We start from the raw sequence: 18,986 nt of genomic DNA, 5'->3' as shown, positions 1-18,986 counted from the left end.
CTATGCTATTTTTAAAAGGAATTTTCAAATAGGAAATAAGAAAAAAAAATAAAAGTTTTGTAAAGACTTAAATTGAAACAATTATATTTTGATTAAGTGCTTATTAAAGCGAAGGACTTCTGTGAACCTCTGAACTTGCACCTTTCATATTAACCTGTAGCATTTCTCTGACAAAGAGGCCCATTCTTTCTAAATGCCATCAATTTTCCCTGCCTGGCTTCTTATTCACATCCTGTAATACTTTCAGATGCTGGTGTTTGCTTATTACTGATGCATCACGGTGAAACTATAGCTTGATTCTCCCAAACTTCTAGGATGCAGCTTTGCTAGAATTATAGCTATATTGGAAGTTCCTTGCAGCATCTTCAGAGTAGGGTCACCCAGTATATCTGAAGCAGAGAAGAACTAGGTACCTTCTGATGAAAAATGAAAAGAATTGGGAAGCATCTTCTTGCCCCTGCTTCCATCCTCCCTTCCTCCAGAATGGGTGACAGAGCCCCACAGAAATGGGCCAGATTTCCATCATTATGACATTCCTAGGTTGGCCAAGAGCCTTCCATTGAGAAAAGAGCATGGCCCAGAGTCACACCACATGCTCCACTAATGACACCGAGCTGAGTGAATAATGTGCCTCCTGGTCTGGGGTAGGGATGTTAACAATGGGCTTCGAAGGGCAATGTAAAATATATCTGAAGGGAAACACATGCTATCATGGATTTTCAAATTGCTTTCAGGCCACTCAACTCTGTTTGTCAAGGTTTTATGGTCCTCTGCCAAACGCCCAGCCATGTCACAGACAAAGCCACACTCTTTAATTGATTGAGCCATCACTTATTGACCATCTACTATATGTGGGTATGGAATAAGGTGAGCAGGGTATATTTTCTCTATGTTCGCAATCTAGTAAAAGATGTATGTTATACCATATTGGAAATACTTAATTTCTAATTGATATGTCATGTAGAAAGCAGGTTTCCTTAAATAAAAGCTCATGGGAAGAGAATCTGACCCAGATTTAGGGTAGGCAGAGGGTTAGGAAAAGGGCTTCCCTGATAGCTCATAGTAAAGAATGCACCTGCAGTGTGGGAGACCTGGGTCTGATCCCTGGGTTGGAAAGAAGGGAGAAGGGAAAGGCTACCTACTCCAGTATTCTGTTCTGGAGAATTCCATCCATGGACTGTATAGTCCAAGGAGTTGCAAAGAGTCAGACACGACTGAGCAACTCTAAGGCATTCCAGGGGAGTGATAGAGGAATTAGGAAAATAAAGAGATATCAGCTTATTCTTAGTAGAGGGGGGAAGAAAATCCATCTGGCTGAGCAAACAGCAGTGAGAAAGAACAGTCAAGGGCTAGCAGACAGTCCCTGAGAGTCACTTAGAGTTGTGGTTGGAAAAACTGAGTTATGCAAACCAGGGGTCAGATCATGAAAGGTTTTGTATACCATGCTGAGGATGTTAAATACTGTGCTGAAAGGGACAGGATTACATTGTAAATTTTAGACAGAAGATGAGCACAATCATATATCTGTAAAGTCCTGGTGCAAAAGGCTAAGAGGCAGGAGGAGTTTTCACCCTGAAGAATTTCAAGAATTCCCTCATTCCTTCATTGCCTTTCCAAGATTCTGAGATGAAAGCTGTGTTCCCACTGCTATTAATAACAAACTCTTTATACTTACTTAACATTTGCTCAGAGATGTCTGTGGAAGAATTTAGCTTTGGCGATTTAAATACAAAATTTCTCTGAATCTGGGAATAGTATTACCTGAGCTTCAAGTTCAGGAAGATTGCAGGGGTATCTGTAGATGTTTTGCTTTCCTGAAACCAGGTGTTTAGGTGTGCAGCTGGCGTACTTTCCTTCTTCTCTTGTCCCGGGTGACATCCAAGGCACGTGCAGGCTGGATCCATGACATCACTGACCTAGAAGTTTCTTCTTCTCAAGTGTTGTTTCCAGACGTCCAAATCTCAAAACATAATCCTCCCTTGTCTGTTCCGAAAAACATTTCACTATACATTTTCTCCCAGAGCATGAGATTAATTATTTCCATACACACAGCTGTTAATTATATATCCAAACTGCGATTGATGTGGCAACTTGCCGAATTAGTCCCCAGGCACACTGTCTCCGTTTTTGAATAAGAGATTTTCTTTGATGCAGTGATTATGACAAGTGCTTTTCCAACCTCTCTCACACATCAGTTTGTTTGAATAACTTGCACCTTGCCCAGCTTTCTCTAACAAAACACTGGGATTCTAAATGTTCTCCTTTTTTGACACTATTCCCACAAATTGGCCCCGTATCCTTCTCAATTTTAACCTGTAAGATAGGCTAATTGTTAAATGGTTGCATGTCAGTTTCACTCACAGAAATCATCCATACAGTAGATGTTTGGAGATTTTGATATGAAAAATGTCCTTGTACAAATCAACCATAATAAAAAACTTTCTCCAGTAATTCTCTGCTGCAAGCCTAGATTGGGAACCAGGGAGAAGATGTACAGTAATCTATCTCGTTGCATCCCTTGGCTGTTACAATTCCGACAGATACTGCCCTCTGAACCCCTTTTTGTCAGTGCTTCATAACTTGCAGAGAATGTTCTACTCTTCCTACCTTATTCGCATCAATCAATAAACAATATACTAGCTGGAGAGAAGCCAAGATGTGTCATTGTGATAATGAGGTCTAAAGAGCTGATAGATGTTAGGGAAGAGATACTGAGCATTTCCAGTACCCAGAACAGCTTGGATTCTAACAACCTTCAGCCATTGCTATCAAGAGGATAGGATCTAATTATTCAAAGATACAAAGTATTGTGAGAGTGAAAGTCTGGCAGCAAGATTGTGTGTGTTTCTGAGTGTGTGTGTGTTGATGAATGCTTATAAGCCTATTATAATAAATGCGCTAAGAATTATAGAGAGGTGCCCCAACTTTGCATATTTCCTCACTATACAGTATTTTCCAAATAACTATATGCTTCTTTTATAACATAAAATGTACTTGTTTGTAAGGCATGGGTATTTACAGGATTGATTTTGTCATCATAAATCATCTATTTCATCAAAAACTCTTATTTTAAACCCATGATTTTCACCTCTTGGCAAAATTTTTAAGTGTCTCCTTTTCACTCTTGCAAGCAAGTTGATTTCACTTTGGTGAACAGAGGTCTGGGCCTAAGGTCTGTGCTCCATCTTGGTTTCCACTTCTCTTACAGACAGTGCGGCCCTCACGTGTGATCAGGTAAAGAGAGGTAACCCAGTCCTACTAACCAGAAGGGACAAGATATCCCTGAATGAAGGATGGTTCTTTTCTTCCTGTGTTATCTGCATTTATACCAACAGGTCCTGCACGGGTTTTTGTTTGTTTGTTTGTTTGTTTTTAATTGTATAAAGTCAGTGAGCACTACTTCATTGCTGGCTTTTCTCTAGAGGCAAACCCCCCTGAAACCAAGCTTATTCCTCATACTCTCTGTGCTGCCCCTTTGGCAGCACATTTTCTAATCCTCTCTTCTAGAGCATCTATACCCTGTGTGGACTTCGTCTTTATTCTTGGGATGCTTACTTTCTATTTTAGAAGTTATAACCTATACTTCGGAGAAGGCAATGGCAACCCACTCCAGTACTCTTGCCTGGAAAATCCCATGGGCAAAGGACCCTGGTAGGCTGCAGTCCATGGGGTCGCACAGAGTTGGATACGACTGAGCAACTTCACTTTCACTTTTCATTTTCATGCATTGGAGAAGGAAATGGCAACCCTCTCCAGTGTTCTTGCCTGGAGAATCCCAGGGACAGGGGAGCCTAATGGGCTGCCGTCTATGGGGTCGCGCAGAGTCGGACACGACTGAAGCGACTTAGCAGCAGCAGCAGCAACCTATACTTCAGTAAAGGAACTGACAACATAAGGCATCACAGGTCAGTAGCTTAGAGCCATATATCTCTCACATGCCTGAGTAACTAGCACATTGAATCTCCTCAACATTATTGTTGTTCAGTTGCCCAGTCATGTTCCAGCTCTTTGCAATCCTATGGACTACAGCATGCGAGGCCTCCCTGTCCCTCACCATTTCCTGGAGTTTGCCCAAGTTCATGCTCATTGGATCAGTGATGCCATCCAGCCAGCTCATCCTCTGATGCACTCTCCTCCTTCTGCTCTCAGTCTTTACTAGCATCAGTGAATTTTTCGATGAGTCATCTGTTCACATCAGGTGACCAAAATACTGGATCTTCAGCTTCAGCCTTGTCTTTCCAGTGAATATTCAGGGTCGATCTCCCTTAAGATTGACTAGTTTGATTTCTTTGCTGTCCAAGGGACTTTTAGGAGTCTTCTCTAGCACCACAGTTCAAAGGCATCAATTCTTTGGCATTCTGCCTTTTTTATGGTCCAGTTCTCACAACCATATGTGATCACTGGGAAGACCATAGCCTTGACTATGTGGACCTTTACCGGCAGAGTAACGTCTCTGCTTTTCAACACACTATCTGGGTTTGTCATCACTTTCCTTCCAAAAACTGATCGTCTTCTGATTTCATGACTGCAGTCACCATCCAAAGTGATTTTGGAGCCCAAGAAGAGGAAATCTGCTGGAGTCCAACTCCAGCAACCAGGGATTCAACCTGAAGAGGTGGACGGTGTTGGCGAATGAGACAGCCTCTCATTTTTCTATGGACTGCCTGTTTATTTCACGTTTAAGATTCTCTTTTATACTTTTACAAAAGCATTAGGCCAGAGGGTTGACATTTTCAGATCCCCCTCTCCCAGATTTATTATCTCCATAAATCATTGTTGCTCTTCAAATAGAGTTCCTGCTTCAGTGATCCTCTCGGAATCAGCCTTATCATCTATTATCTACCTCTTCTAATGTGTCCTATAGTCAACTTGTGATTACATTGTAACTCATGCTACATTCCTCAGTTTACTACTTAGCTTCCTAAATCCTGTTTGCCCCTAACATCCTGAGCTCACTATCTCTTAAAAAGGCTTCTAGCTATAGTGTCTCTAAAAATTCCTAACTTCTATAAGCGATAGTAAAATATGCTAACTTTACAACATTCCTTAAATCTTTAACTTCTAACTATTTTAATTATTTCTAAGCCCTAAATTCAGTAAACTCCTCTGCCATAACATTCTCCTCACAAATAGACTTCGGATATCAGTCTCTCCCATGGTCTCAAGCTGCGGCCTATGTGCTCATCCTGGAACACTTTTTTGTAAAAGTCCTTGAACAAATGTCAATGATTAACTTTATGAATTATTTTCTGAGCAATGCTACAGAAGGCTTTGTGCCTTCTCATGCTTCTCTCAAGAACAATAAGCACTTTAATATTCCTTTTCAGTCAACTCAGCTGAGGAGAGGAAAAGACAAGTCAGAATTACAAGGCCTAACTCCTTCATCCTGGGATCTGTGCCTGCGGAATGAGGAGAGGGGGCTGGGGACCGTGCCTCCATTTTGTCACTAATGCCTAACACGGCTCCCAATAGAAATCTGTCATTATTTCCACCTTTCCCTCTTCTATTTGCCATGCAGTAATGCGGCTGGATGCCGTGACCTTAGTTTTGTTAATATTTAGTCTTAAGCCTGCTCTTTCACTCTCCTCCTTCACCCTCATCAAGGGGCTCTTTAGTTCCTCTTTGCTTTCTGCCATTAGAATGGTATCATCTGCCTATATGAGGTTGTTGATGTTTCTCCCACCTGTTCTGACTCCAGCTTGTAATTCATCCAGGCTGGCATGTCTCCTGATGTGCTCAGCATATAGGTTAACCAAACAGGGTGACAACAGACAGACCTGTTGTCATCCTTTCTCGATTTTGAACCAATCAGTTGTTCCATACAGGGTTCCAGCTGTTGCTTCTTGACCTGCATACAGGTTTCTCAAGAGGCAAGTAAGATGGTCTGGTATTCCCATCTCTCTAAGAGCTTTCCACAGTTGTCACGATCCACACAGTCAAAGGCTTTCGCATCATCAATGAAACAGAGATAGATATTTTCCTGAAATGTCCTTACTTTATCTATAATCCAGCGAATGTTGGCCAGAGAAGGCAATGGCACCCCACTCCAGTACTCTTGCCTGGAAAATCCCATGGACAGAGGAGCCTGGTAGGCTGCGGTCCATGGGGTCGCTAAGAGTCAGACACGACTGAGCGACTTCAATTTCACTTTTCACTTTCATGCATTGGAGAAGGAAATGGTAACCCTCTCCAGTGTTCTTGCCTGGAGAATCTCAGGGACGGGGGAGCCTGGTGGGCTGCCATCTATGGGGTCACACAGAGTCAGACACAACTGAAGCAACTTAGCAGTAGTAGCAGCGAATGTTGGCAATTTGCTCTCTAGTTCCTCTTCCTTTTCTAAACCCAGCTTGGACATCTGGAAGTTCTTGATTTGCATAATGCTGAAGCCTAGCATGCAAGATTTAAAGCATGACCTTACTAGCATGGGAGATGAGTACAGTTGTCTGATGGTTAGCACATTCTTTGATATGAATTGGGATTTGAGAATTGGGATGACGACTGACCTTTTCCAGTCCTGTGGCCACTGCTGGATCTTCCAGATTTGCTGATGTAATGAATGCAAAACCTTGATGGCATCATCCATTAGGAATTTGAATAGTTTTGAAATTTCATTGTGTCCACTAGCTTTATTAACAGTGGTGCTTCTTAAGGCCCACTTGACTTCACACTCAAGAATGTTTGGACCTGGGTGACTAACCACACCATCGTAGTAATCCGGTTCATTAGGATCTATTTTTATACAGTTCTTCGGTGTATTCTTTTCATCTCTTCCTCATCTACTAGGACTCTACCATTTTTATCCTTTATTGTGTCCATCTTTGGGCAGAATGTTCCATTGATATTTCCAATTTTCCTGATGAGATCTCAAGTCTTTCCCCTTCTGTTGTTTTCTTCTATTTTTAAGCATTGTTCATTGAGGAAGGCCTTCTCATCTCTTCTAGCTATTTTTCTGGAACTCTGAGTTTGATTGGATATACCCTTCCTTCTCTCCTTTGCTTTTCATTTATCTTTATTCTGATATTTTGTAAAACCTCCTCAGATAACCACTTTGCCTTCTTGCTTTTCTCTTTCTTTGGGATGGTTTTGTTCAACCCTCTTGTACAATATTACAGATCTCTATCCATAGTTCTTGAGGCACACTGTTAGCTAGATCTAGCCCCTTGAATCTATTTGTTACCTCTACTGTGAATTCATACAGGATTTGATTTAAGTCGTACCTGGCTGGCCTGTTGTTTTTCTGTGTTCTCTTCTGTTTAAGCTGAATTTTACTGTGAGAAGTGGATGATCTGAGTCAGGTCTTGCTTTTGCTGTGTACAGCTTCTCCATCTTTGTCTACAAAGAATGTAATCAGTTTTATTTTGGTATTGACCATTTGGTAGTGTACCTGTGTAAAGTCATCTCTTGTGTTGTTGAAAGGGGTCTTTTCTATGACTAGTGCATACTCTTGGCAGAATTCAGTTAACCTTTCAGTTCAGTTCAGTGCAGTTGCTCAGTCATGTCCGACTCTTTGTGACCCCGTAAATTGCAGCACACCAGGCCTCCCTGTCCATCACCAATTCCCGGAGTTCACTCAAATTCACATCCATCAAGTCGGTGATGCCATCCAGCCATCTCATCTTCTGTTGTACCCTTTTCCTCCTGCCCCCAATCCCTCCCAGCATCAGAGTCTTTTCCAGTGAGTCAACTCTTCACATGAGGTGGCCAAAGTACTGGAGTTTTAGCTTTAGCCTCATTCCTTCCAATGAACACCCAGGACTGATCTCCTTTAGGATGGACTGGTTGGACCTCCTTGCAGTCCAAGGGACTCTCAAGAGTCTTCTCCAACACCACAGTTCAAAAGCATCAATTCTTCGGTGCTCACAGTCCAACTTTCTTTCACAGTCCAGCTTTCTTCACAGTCCAACTCTCACATCCATACATGACCACTGGAACAACCATGGCCTTGACTAGATGGAACTTTGTTGGCAAAGTAATGTCTCTGCTTTTCAATATGCTATCTAGGTTGGTTATAACTTTCCTTCCAAGGAGTAAGCGTCTTTTAATTTCATGGCTGCAGTCACCATCTGAAGTGATTTTGGAGCCCCCAAAAATAAAGTCTGACACTGTTTCCACTGTTTCTCCATCGATTTCCCATGAACTGATGGGACCAGATGCCATGATCTTCATTTTCTGAATGTTGAGCTTTAAGCCAACTTTTTCACTCTCGTCTTTCACTTTCATCAAGAGGCTTTTTAGCTCCTCTTCACTTTCTGCCATAAGGGTGGTGTCATCTGCATATCTGAGGTTATTGATATTTCTCCCGGCAATCTTGATTCCAGCTTGTGCTTCTTCCAGTCCAGCGTTTCTCATGATGTACTCTGCATAAAAGTTAAATAAGCAGGGTGACAATATACAGCCTTGACGTACTCCTTTTCCTATTTGGATCCAGTCTGTTGTTCCATGTCCAGTTCTAACTGTTGCTTCCTGACCTGCATAGAGGTTAACTTTTACTCTGCTTCATTTTGTTCTCCAAGGCCAAACCTGCCTGTTACTCCAGATATATCTTGACTTCCTACTTTTGTATTCCAGTCCCCGATGATGAATAGAACATTTTCCTAGGTGTTAGTTCTAGGAGGTCTTCATAGAAAGATCTATGAAGATCTTTGAATCTCCTTAATACATGCTTATAAATTCAAGATGAGGCTGTTTGACATAAGGGGTAAAAACTTTGACACTGCCTACACTGAATCCTGGTTTGGCCACTTATTATCTGTGTAATGTTAGGTTGGTCACTAAATTTCTCTGTCTCTGTATAGCAATCCATAAAATGGCAATAGTAATAGTAACTGACTGATACTTCTTCCCAGGTGGTTCAGTGGTAAAGAATCCACTTGCCAGTGCAGAAGATGCAGGAGGCGTGGGTTTGATCCCTGGGTTGGGAAGATCCCTGGAGAAGGGCATGGCAACCCACACTAGCATTCTTGCCTGGAGAATCCCATGGACAGAAGAGCCTGGGGGGCTACAGTTCCTGGGATTGTAAAAAGTCAGACACAACTGAGCATACACGCATGCCAAACCCTTAGAATGGGTCCTAGCACTTAGTAAGGCCTCTTAAATATGATGCTATGTGGATTAGTAAAAAACTAAAAATTATAGTTCAATTATAAAGTGTATGGGCTTCCCAGGTAGTGATAGTATAAAGAACCTGCCTGCCAGTGTAGGAGACATAAAAGACATATAAAGCACATAGATGAATTTAGTTTAATGCCCCAAATAGTACTATTTAGAGACTTTCTCCCTCCATTCTCTTTCCTTTCTTCCCTACTCTCCCTCCTTCCTTATTTTTCTTTCTTTGTCCCAACTGCTCTCCTTAAAATTTGAACTGGGACACATATGTAATGTAATAATATGCAAATATTCAGCACTCATCTAAATACTTAATGAATTAGTTAATGAATAAAATATCCCAAAGTATTTTTTGCTTCTTTGTTTTATTAAATTATGTTTCTGTCCATTTTATCACCAAATATCGATTAACAATATACTATGTAGAAGAGAGTAGAGGAAGGAGAAAGATCCCATGTCTGGTATCCGTACTCCAGTCTGGTAGAGGAGATACACAAAGCAACGGCAACACCAACATTGAGTGCTTGGCTTGGGGAGATAGCACTGCACCCAGTGTGCTTTTGAAGAATAGGGGAGAGTCACCTCACCCAGCTTGCTGTTTCTTCCCAAGATGGCCCTATAACCTGTTAGGTCCAACTTTTTGACCCCTCAGTCTCTGGTGTTGGTGGTTCCCTTGTAAACTACAGCACGTGGACACAGTAGCCCCTTATTATGGTTTTGTTTACAGCCCTAGAAGTGTTCTGGCAGACATGATATCAACCTTTAGGAAGTCTTGCATTTGTATATTGACTTTATATAAATATTGTTTAGGGAACACTTAATTATTTTCAAGATTATTAATGGAGGTAGACAGTTGCTTCAACAGTATATGAGTCCTTCTTGGGTGTTTAGTTATTTATTAATAGACCATCTTTTCTTGCTTAAGAGACTGGACCCATAACTTAGAGCTAAAGTGCTAGAAGACACCAATCACTACAAGGTGATTAGAGATGAGACAGCATATTCAGTTGCAATGGTGCATCAAAATCAGGAGTTCAGTCTATGTAAATTGCAGCAAAATAGGGCAGGCAGACACTTTTGATTCCTTGGAATAGGGCTTGATTTATCCCTTTAACCAAATACTACACATGGCAATGCAGGTGATAGTTCAGTCTTCAGTCATGTAGATCTTTTCCTGGCTCTAAGAATCCTAGGTTTCCTTGCAGGAAGTTGAAGAATAAAGTGACAGAAGGTAGTTCCCCTTTTAAGAAATGGTACCTCATATTTCAAAGAAAGGTGAAATAAACTTTTGTGTCAGCTTCGTTTCTTGGCCAATCTTTGCCTATTGTTCAATTATATGCATACATATTTTTTATGGACTATTGTGTGCTTATTAGCTTTACTTTCTACACATTTATGCCACTCTGGGGATGTACTCTTCCCTCAGTGTCTGGACTGCTCTATCATCAGAGCCCCTGTCTGCAAAAGCCGTCGACTGGGAATGGCTGGCTGCTTGGGCTTGGGTAAAAGCAAATTGACCATCTGTCTGGAGTTGGTGTAGACGCATAACAGAGATAATTCTGGATAATATTCAGTTTGATGTTTTACCCCAAAGGTGGTTAGAGGGGTTTTGTTTTATGTTTTTTTTCAGTAGACCTGGTTTAAAAATTCATGGCTGCACCTGGTTGTTTGCTCCTATCCTCTGTTTTTCAAATATTCTGGCACAGCCAAAACCCCCCTCAGCAAGAGACTAAATTGGAAAAGGATTGTATTCAGAGATTAGAAGAAAATCTGTGCAATTTTCAGGAAAATCACCTAAGTGTAGGTATCATGAACTGAGAAGATGGGGTGTTTTTCAGGTCAGGATTTCCAAAAGTTAGCATCATGTGGTTCAATTTTCAATCAGTCTTAAAGCAACGCATCCTTTAACTAAGTAATATATTTGAAACATGGAAATTTGGGTTGGATCCTATTGTCTATGATTTCCAAAATGGCTCAGAGGTGTTTGATGGACTAGATGCAGACAAGAAGAGCCAGACCAAAATGGCACTATTTTCCCCAGTAGACAATCTTCCAATCTCTTAAAGATGATAGATCAGTGAGAAAAAACAGTTGTTATTTAATCAGAGAAAGGTTCCTATCTCTTCTGTGTAAAATTTATTCTTGATTGGAATTAAAAACTCTGGTTCAGCTATGGATGAGCCAGATTAAATTTGGTGAGGATCCAGAGATCTCAGTTTCCGATCAATTAAGCTGTAATGGTTTCTATTTCCCAGACTTCTCTGTCTTTCTCTCTATCCTTTTCTTCGGGGAAAGTGAAGAAAGATATTTAACCTCAAGGCTGAACTTTAATAAACAAAGTGACCTTTACATTTTAGCTAGAAGAGGTAACTATAATCTTATAGGTTTCATTGACAGCTGAGCCTGGATGGGGTGGAACTTAAGTTTATAATGCAGCACTAGAAGAATTTACCTTCAGGGAAAAAACAAATTTGATAAAGGAACTGGTGAGAAATGTCTTCTGTCAAGAAGATCTATATCTTCTTAAAAATTTGCAATTCTAGATTGAGAAGCATACTAAAGTTTCTGTGATTTAAAACTTCCATTTAGCACAAACTTTCTTTCTGCTGTTCTTCTTACCATAAGTTAACTTGATTTCAGCAAACCTGAATGGTCAATATGTAAATTAAGAAATTATCCACTCGACACAAAAAAACAGCACATACCTCTTTTAGGTAACAGGTGTTCCTTGCACATTATGCTAAATAAGGGCAAAACTTAAGACTCAAATACCAGGAAATAGTGCCAAGAAAAGATAATTTGAAGATAAACAGAATGATATTTTTTGGCATAGGTAATATTATTTATAGGTATTAGGAATTTGATTCACTAAAATTTGATTTGTCTACCTCATTAGAATGTATCTTTCACCCCAAAATAGTTGCATATTGTGTGAACTGAAAGAGATACTAGAAACTAACTTTATCTTCCAACTCAGCATTTTAAGATAATGACATCTGGGCTCAGAGAGGTTTAGGTGACTTTTTAATGTCCCAGAACCAACCAGTGGCAGAAGTGGACCACACTTCCCATTTCACTGTACACTTCCTTCCCCCTTGACCATCAAGTAGTTCAACCACTCTACAGACTATTCCCTTTTGGAACACTGGACTCCTCTACTAGTCCTGTAGTTATGGCACATTTTTAACTTTTATTTTGCATAACTTGAATACATGGACCAAGCATCTTGTTCCCCAGAAACACCAAGGATAACAAAAAAGACCATCATTCAGAATAGATTTGGTTTTGGCCATCTTTCCCAACAAGAAGGGTCGTAAGAGCCAAAGGTTCTTTTCACACTGGGAACAGGACAACATTGCCTGATCTGTTCCTTACTGTCCCCATCCTTATTCTTTTGTATCTTGAGATTCATCTAAAGCTACAGAAAGCCCAGAGCCAGTTATAAGAGTGAACTAACAACTTTCCCATGTCTTCTGTGAGCCAGCGATGTAGACAATCCATTGGTAGTTCCTAAAGTCTGTTTCTCAGGGCCCTAGTTCTCTAGAAGCTCTGTGAACAAAAACAGATTTTGTCCCCAAATACATTCAGCAGATGTTAAAAAAGTATCTCCCTTTTTGCTTCCAAATGTGCTCTTCAGACACTTTAGTGAGTCAAATAAACCTTAATTTTTTTCTTTATTTGACTGTTCCTCAAATTTACATGAATATTAAATCTTTATGATATTGTAACTATGAATTTTGCTTAGAAAATGCTGAGCTCTGTGCTTAGGTTTTGTGTAATTGTAGTAGACATTCTGTGAAATGGACATTTTCAGCTGCATTTCATAGCGATGAGATAAAGAATCAGATAATAAGTGATTTATCAATGTCTCATCAGTAGTAAGAATTAAGAATCAAAATCAAGTCTGTGTTCATAGCCCCTGCAGAAGTCTCAGTTCCAATACCTATTGGCTTGAACAGGTAACTGAGATGTGACTAGGGATTCTCTGGACACAGGATTTTTATTTCAAAGAAAAAAAAATGAGACAGCGTATGAATTGAGGAAGTGAGGAATATCCCCAGCATCTAATGTAATCTGTGTCTTCTCAATCTGTTGTTGATGGCCCATTTTTAATTGCAGCAAGAACATAGTACTTTTCTCTTTTATTTAAGCTCTGAATTTACACTGTGTTGTTTTGTTTCTCTCTCTCTCTTATTAATGACAGAAACCAATAGATCCAGCTTTTAGTATCGAAAAGGCAACAGAGGATAATGTGGAGTGCAGTAAACCAGAGAAGAGATGCCCTCTCTCTATAGGACACAGCAGCTCTAAAGCTCTTGTTGATTCTGACCTTATGGGAATATGGTCCCAGTCATTCTGCACATTGCTGAAAAATCAACTGATCAACAGTTCTCTTTGAATTAGCATTATTTACATCAAAAAGAACTTGGGGGCTGGTCGGAGTCATCCTATAGACCATGAGTTTTAGCCTCTGTTTTTCACTGTGCTACTTGCCAAGAGGGCGTAGGGGGTAGAGAAGGCTCTCACTGAAATGATTCTTTGTAGCTTTATGGTGTTCTTTGTGGCAGTTCCACATTGTGTGGCTTGAGGAATTTGTTGAACACTGAAAAGGTACTGTGCTCATTTACATTGGCAAGTGTTAAACTGGGGAGACATATGTTTTCTTTATTCTCCCCTCCTGTTAAATCCTTGAAGAGCTTTGGTTGTGAGACTTGGCTTTCTTTTTCAAGGGGCATGTTTCTGAATCTTTTTTTTTTTTCTTCTTTTTTCCTGAATCTCCAACACTTTCAAATTTGGCTGGAATTAACTATAAAATATGATTGACATTCTGGTATATTGGAATCATTGTGGTAATGCTTAATCACCCAACTCTGAGGATACCTTTATTTGGTCTAAGATCATTTGTGTATGTTCCTGATACTTCTCTTAGCTGAACTGATACAACAACCTTTTAAGTGAGTGTCTTGCCTCCAAATGTTTTCTGTGTAATCCGACTTCTATATTACCTCCACAGTGGTCATTCTGCATGACCTACAATGGAGTCTTTTTTTTCCCCCCTACTTTAAAACCTTGAATTTGCTCAGAATAAATAGACTCTCTTCCTATTTAAGTCAAAACCCCTTTAAGTGGCTAGTGAAGCTCTTTTACCTTGACTGTAGATCGCTTTTAGGCTGTAGAGCACCAGTGCTGCGATGGGAAATTGCTAAAGAATTTCAGAGAATCTGCCTGCAATGCAGTAGACTTGAGTCCCATCACTGGGTTGGAAAGATCCCCTGAAGAAGACAATGACTACCCACTCCAGTATTCTTGCCTGGAGAATTCCATGACAGAAGAGCCTGGTGGGCTACAGTCCATGGGGTCACAAATAGCTGGACACAACTGACCAGCCTCAGACCATTTTACCTAACTTCTGCCATGCTGAGGAACTTGCTACTACCTGAGCGTATTGTGTGGGCTCCCACTTCTCTGATCTTGTTTAGGTTGACTCCTCTGCCATGAGATCCTTCCCACCCCTTCTGTCAAGTACCTGTACATCCTTCAAAATCCACTATGGCATCAAATGCCCTATGGCTCCTTCCCTCCTTCCAACACCAGGGAAAGAGGTGCTTCTTTGTGTTTTCTCTCAATGTTTGGTATGTGTTAGTACCTGTATGGCTGCACTTTTCCCGCTGAGTTTTATCTGTTTCTGTGTCAGAGCCAGTTGTAAAGGATTCACAGAGCAGTAAAACATTTAGTGTCTCATTTGTAATTTAATCCCCAGTCTTAAAAACAGTAGTTATCACTTGGTACCTAAAACTTACTTAAATAAATTAGAAAGGTGGGGAGAAAGAGGGAGAGAAGAAAGAAATGGGGGTAAAGTAAAAAAATTTTTTTGCAAAGAATCATGTTTTTCTATCCACTCTTGAAATACCTGAAGCCTGAATGTAAGAATTTTAATTGTTGAGGTCATTTCTGTATTTTTGGTAAAATATCCTGTAGATAAGACAGGCTTTATAAGGTTCTGTTTAGTGCCTTGACTATGAATTGACTGTAAATTGTACTGAAGAAGGAAAATACAGTTTAGTTGACATTTTCTCTTGTGTTTTAGACAAATTTACACACGTTGGTTAATAACCGCTCCAAGCTCATGGTCACTGGTTAGAAGACCTGATTATTTTGTGGGCTTATGTTTAAAAGGCAGACCTGGGGACCAGGTTCTTGGGTGTGAGCCATGCAAATGCCAGAAATGCTCTGAAATTGTCTTGAAGAAATTATCACGTCCTTCCCCGCCTAATTTCACTCCCTTGAGGTTTGCTTCAATTTCAGGTTGGAATATCTTAATTAACATTTGTAAAGCACATTTGTAGTGCTTCAGTGAAAATGTCATGTATGTATAAAATCTTTTTAAATAGTAACTTAACAAATTTGTGGAATTTTTGTGTATGTAGTGAAGTCTTTTTTAACATCTTACAATTTATGATAAATGGATGACAGGGAAAGTTTGCCTGTGAATTGATGATTTAGTCAAAATGGAGAAATCATGTTTCTCTGGGGCTGCTTTATTCAGGGAACACAATTACTGAGGTGCCGTGCAGTTCAGAGTTTTTAATCTCATAAATGTCTTCAAACTTGAAATGCTCACCTGGGTCCCCTATGTATGTGGATGTATAATATGTGCAGATGATACTTTATTACTTTTTTCTAGAAACTTAGATGAAGATTGAAAATGTGCATAAATAGACTGTTATAAATAAACTATGAAGTAGGAATGGCATTCTAATATAAATCAATTAGAAAAGAGGAAACAATCATGATTTAAAATGGGGACAAAATATGAACTTGGCAATCTACCAAATGAGGATATTCAAATGACTAAAAACACGTGACAAAAGGAAGGAAATGAGAAAAAAACAAATTTGCTATCTTTAGTAGTGTGTCTTGACACAAAATGCACCATTTTCAAAGTTAGCCTAGTAAGTAAAGTAAGTAAATGTCGCTCAGTCATGTCCGATTCTTTGCGACCCCATGGACTATAGCCTACCAGGTTCCTCTGTCCATGGGATTTTCCAGGCAAGAATACTGGAGTGGGTTACCATTTCACTTAGAGAGCATTATAAAAAGAAAGCAAGAATAAAAAAAGGTATTGGTGATAGGTACTTCCCATGTCCCTGATGAGGGAACCATGAATTAGCATTCTCTATTTCTGAAAGACATTTGGTATTATGTATCAAGAGGGGTGACAAAATTCCTGTTCTTTGATCCATAAATTCAACTGCACTCTAAGGAAATTGTTGTTGTTGTCGTTTAGTCACTTAGCCATGTCTGACTCTTTGTGACACCATAGACTGCAGCATGCCAGGCTTCCCTGTCCTTCACTATCTCTTGGAGTTTGTTCAAACCCATGTCCATTGAGTCAGTGATGCCATCCAACCATCTCATCTTCTCTCTCCTCTTTCTTCTCCTGCCTTCAACCTTTCCCAGCATCAGGGTCTTTTCCAGTGAGTCAGCTCTTTGCACCAGGTGGCCAAAGTATTGGAGCTTCAGCTTCAACAACAGTCCTTGGAAGAAATAATAGTTGATATACAGAAGTATTGATGTATTCTTTATCATCTGATGGCTCAGACAGTAAAGAATCTGCCATCAGTATAGGAGATCCAGGTTCAATACCTGGGTTGAGAAGATCCCCTGGAGAAGAGAATGGCTACCCACTCCAGTATTCTTGCCTGGAGAATCCCATGGACAGAGGAGCCTGGCAAGCTACAGTCCATGAGGTTGCAAAGAATCAGACATGACTGAATGCTTAAGACTTCACTTCATAGAAGTATTAATTTACATTAGGTCATAACATTATCATAGTGAAATTTAAGAGCCTTCTAATAAGCGATTAATTGCGTAGTAGTATATCCATACAACCAAGTTCTGTGTAGCCAATAAAAAATGGTAATACTGAAGAATATTCAATAGCCTGGAAAATGTTTTAAAGTGGCTAAAGCAGGTTAAAAAGCAGAAAGTGTCACTTTGTACTCTCTCTTGCTATGTAAATCAATTGCTCCCTTTTTTCCTCCTCCACCGTGTGTGTGTGTGTGTGTGTGTGTGTGTGTCTTTCTTTGTCTCCTCTCCTATTTATGTATGTTTATATCTATATGTTCATAGAAGCAAAGATCGAAAGTCACTCAGTCATGTCCACCTCTTTGCAACCCATAGAATTCTCCAAGCCAGAAAACTTGAGTGGGTAGCCTTTCCCTTCTCCAAGGGATCTTCCAAACCCAGGGATCAAACCCAGGTCTCCTGCATTACAGGTGAATTCTTTACCAGCTGAGCCACAAGGGAAGCCCCTACATACATAAAAGATGTTTTATGAAGAACATACGTAAAAGATGTTTGCAAAGGTTCTATGAAGGCAAAATTTTTGTTCTTTTTGAACTCTTTTAGGGAACCCTTTTATTCCTTTTGAATCAGTGGGCTGAAAAATACCACTGAAGTCAAGAGGGCTGGTTTTGTGGCTATTTTCTTAAAGTGTGGATCTCCCATTGGTAGTAACATGGAGCAGATGAGTGTTTTATAGGGTTGGAGTAGTAGCAGTAAGAATTGAGCTACGCAGCAGGATACATATAAAATAAAAAATATATAATAAAAATTGTAGACAGTTTTATACCAGCCTGTGTATGATGAAAATTGAACTTGATGTATGTTTCTGGGACATGTTTACCATTCAGCCATTCACCTTCAGACACAAATGGTCTTCTGTTGTTTCTGTTGGTCCAAGGCTACCTAAAAAGTCACTGAGTTTATTTTAAGACCTAAGAGAACAATAAATATTCTGTTTTCAATTGCTAGATCGTGTCATAATTGGTATCACTGCTTTCGTTGTGACTATAAAAGGACAAAAGTTGTTTTTGCTTTTAAGAAACCCATTTTTTTTAAATAGCATGAGATCCTTAATTAAATGACAGGGTTGTAATGCCAAGGTAAGGGCTGTCATATTGAAGAGTTACTTATGTACATTTTAATGAACATCTAACAGATCTATTCTTCTATAATTTAATCTGGGTAATTTATATACCCTGAAAATCCAGACTGGAGTTTCTTGACCTTGGGTTTCTTGATGTCTCTGAGACTAATGATAAATTCATTTAGGCTTCAATAAATATGCACCTTGAATTGCTACCAGATTGGGAATCTATAGCCTTCAAAAATTTAAGGTAATAGCTATTTCACAGCCAAAATCCATTGAAAAATCTGAAAATCTCAAAATTATCTGTATTCCAGATATATTATGATTATGTGAAGACTTTTTGCGACCTGATGAGCTACAGGGTTCCATATCCTTCACTCTCTCCCAGAGTTTATTCAAACTCAGGTCCACTGAGTCACTGATAACGCCCAACCATCTCTTCCTCTGCTGCCCCCCTTCTCCTCTTGCCCTCAATCTTCCCAGCATCAGGATCTTTTCAAATTAGTTGACTGTTTGCATCAGGTGTCCAAAGTATCGGAGCTTCAGGTCCAGCATCATTCCTTCCAATGAATATTCAGGGTTGATTTTCTTTAGGATTGACTAGTTTGATCTCCTTCCTGTCCAAGGGACTCTAAAGAGTCTTCTCCAGCACCACAATTCAAAAGCATCAATTCTTTAGCCCTCAGCCTTCTTTATGATCCAATTCTCACATCCATACATGGCTGCCATCAATTCTTGCCATCCTGTGTGTGCATATGCCTTTCCCATCTTGAGAGGTAGAGTTAATTTTTTTCTTCCCTTTAAATCGAACTCAGAATTACTGATATGTTTTATCAATAGAATGGGGGCAAAATGGATGTGTAGAACTTCTGAGGGTAGGTCATAAGAAGCCTTGCAGCTTCCACTGGAGTTTCTTGAATCACTCTTGGGACCTCATACTGGGAGA

At 39.9% G+C, this 18,986-nt stretch overlaps 1 protein-coding gene across 5 annotated transcripts in view; it reads left to right on the top strand.

Moving 5' to 3' along the window:
* Positions 1-18,986, top strand: part of SORCS1 (sortilin related VPS10 domain containing receptor 1) — a 580,387-nt gene that overhangs the window by 335,876 nt on the left and 225,525 nt on the right. The window lies entirely within an intron of this gene.

Source organism: Ovis aries, chromosome 22 (genome assembly GCF_016772045.2).
Source record: "Ovis aries strain OAR_USU_Benz2616 breed Rambouillet chromosome 22, ARS-UI_Ramb_v3.0, whole genome shotgun sequence".
NCBI lineage: Eukaryota > Metazoa > Chordata > Mammalia > Artiodactyla > Bovidae > Ovis > Ovis aries.
Note: the sequence above shows the minus strand (reverse complement) of the source record. Positions and strands in the feature narration are given on the sequence as shown.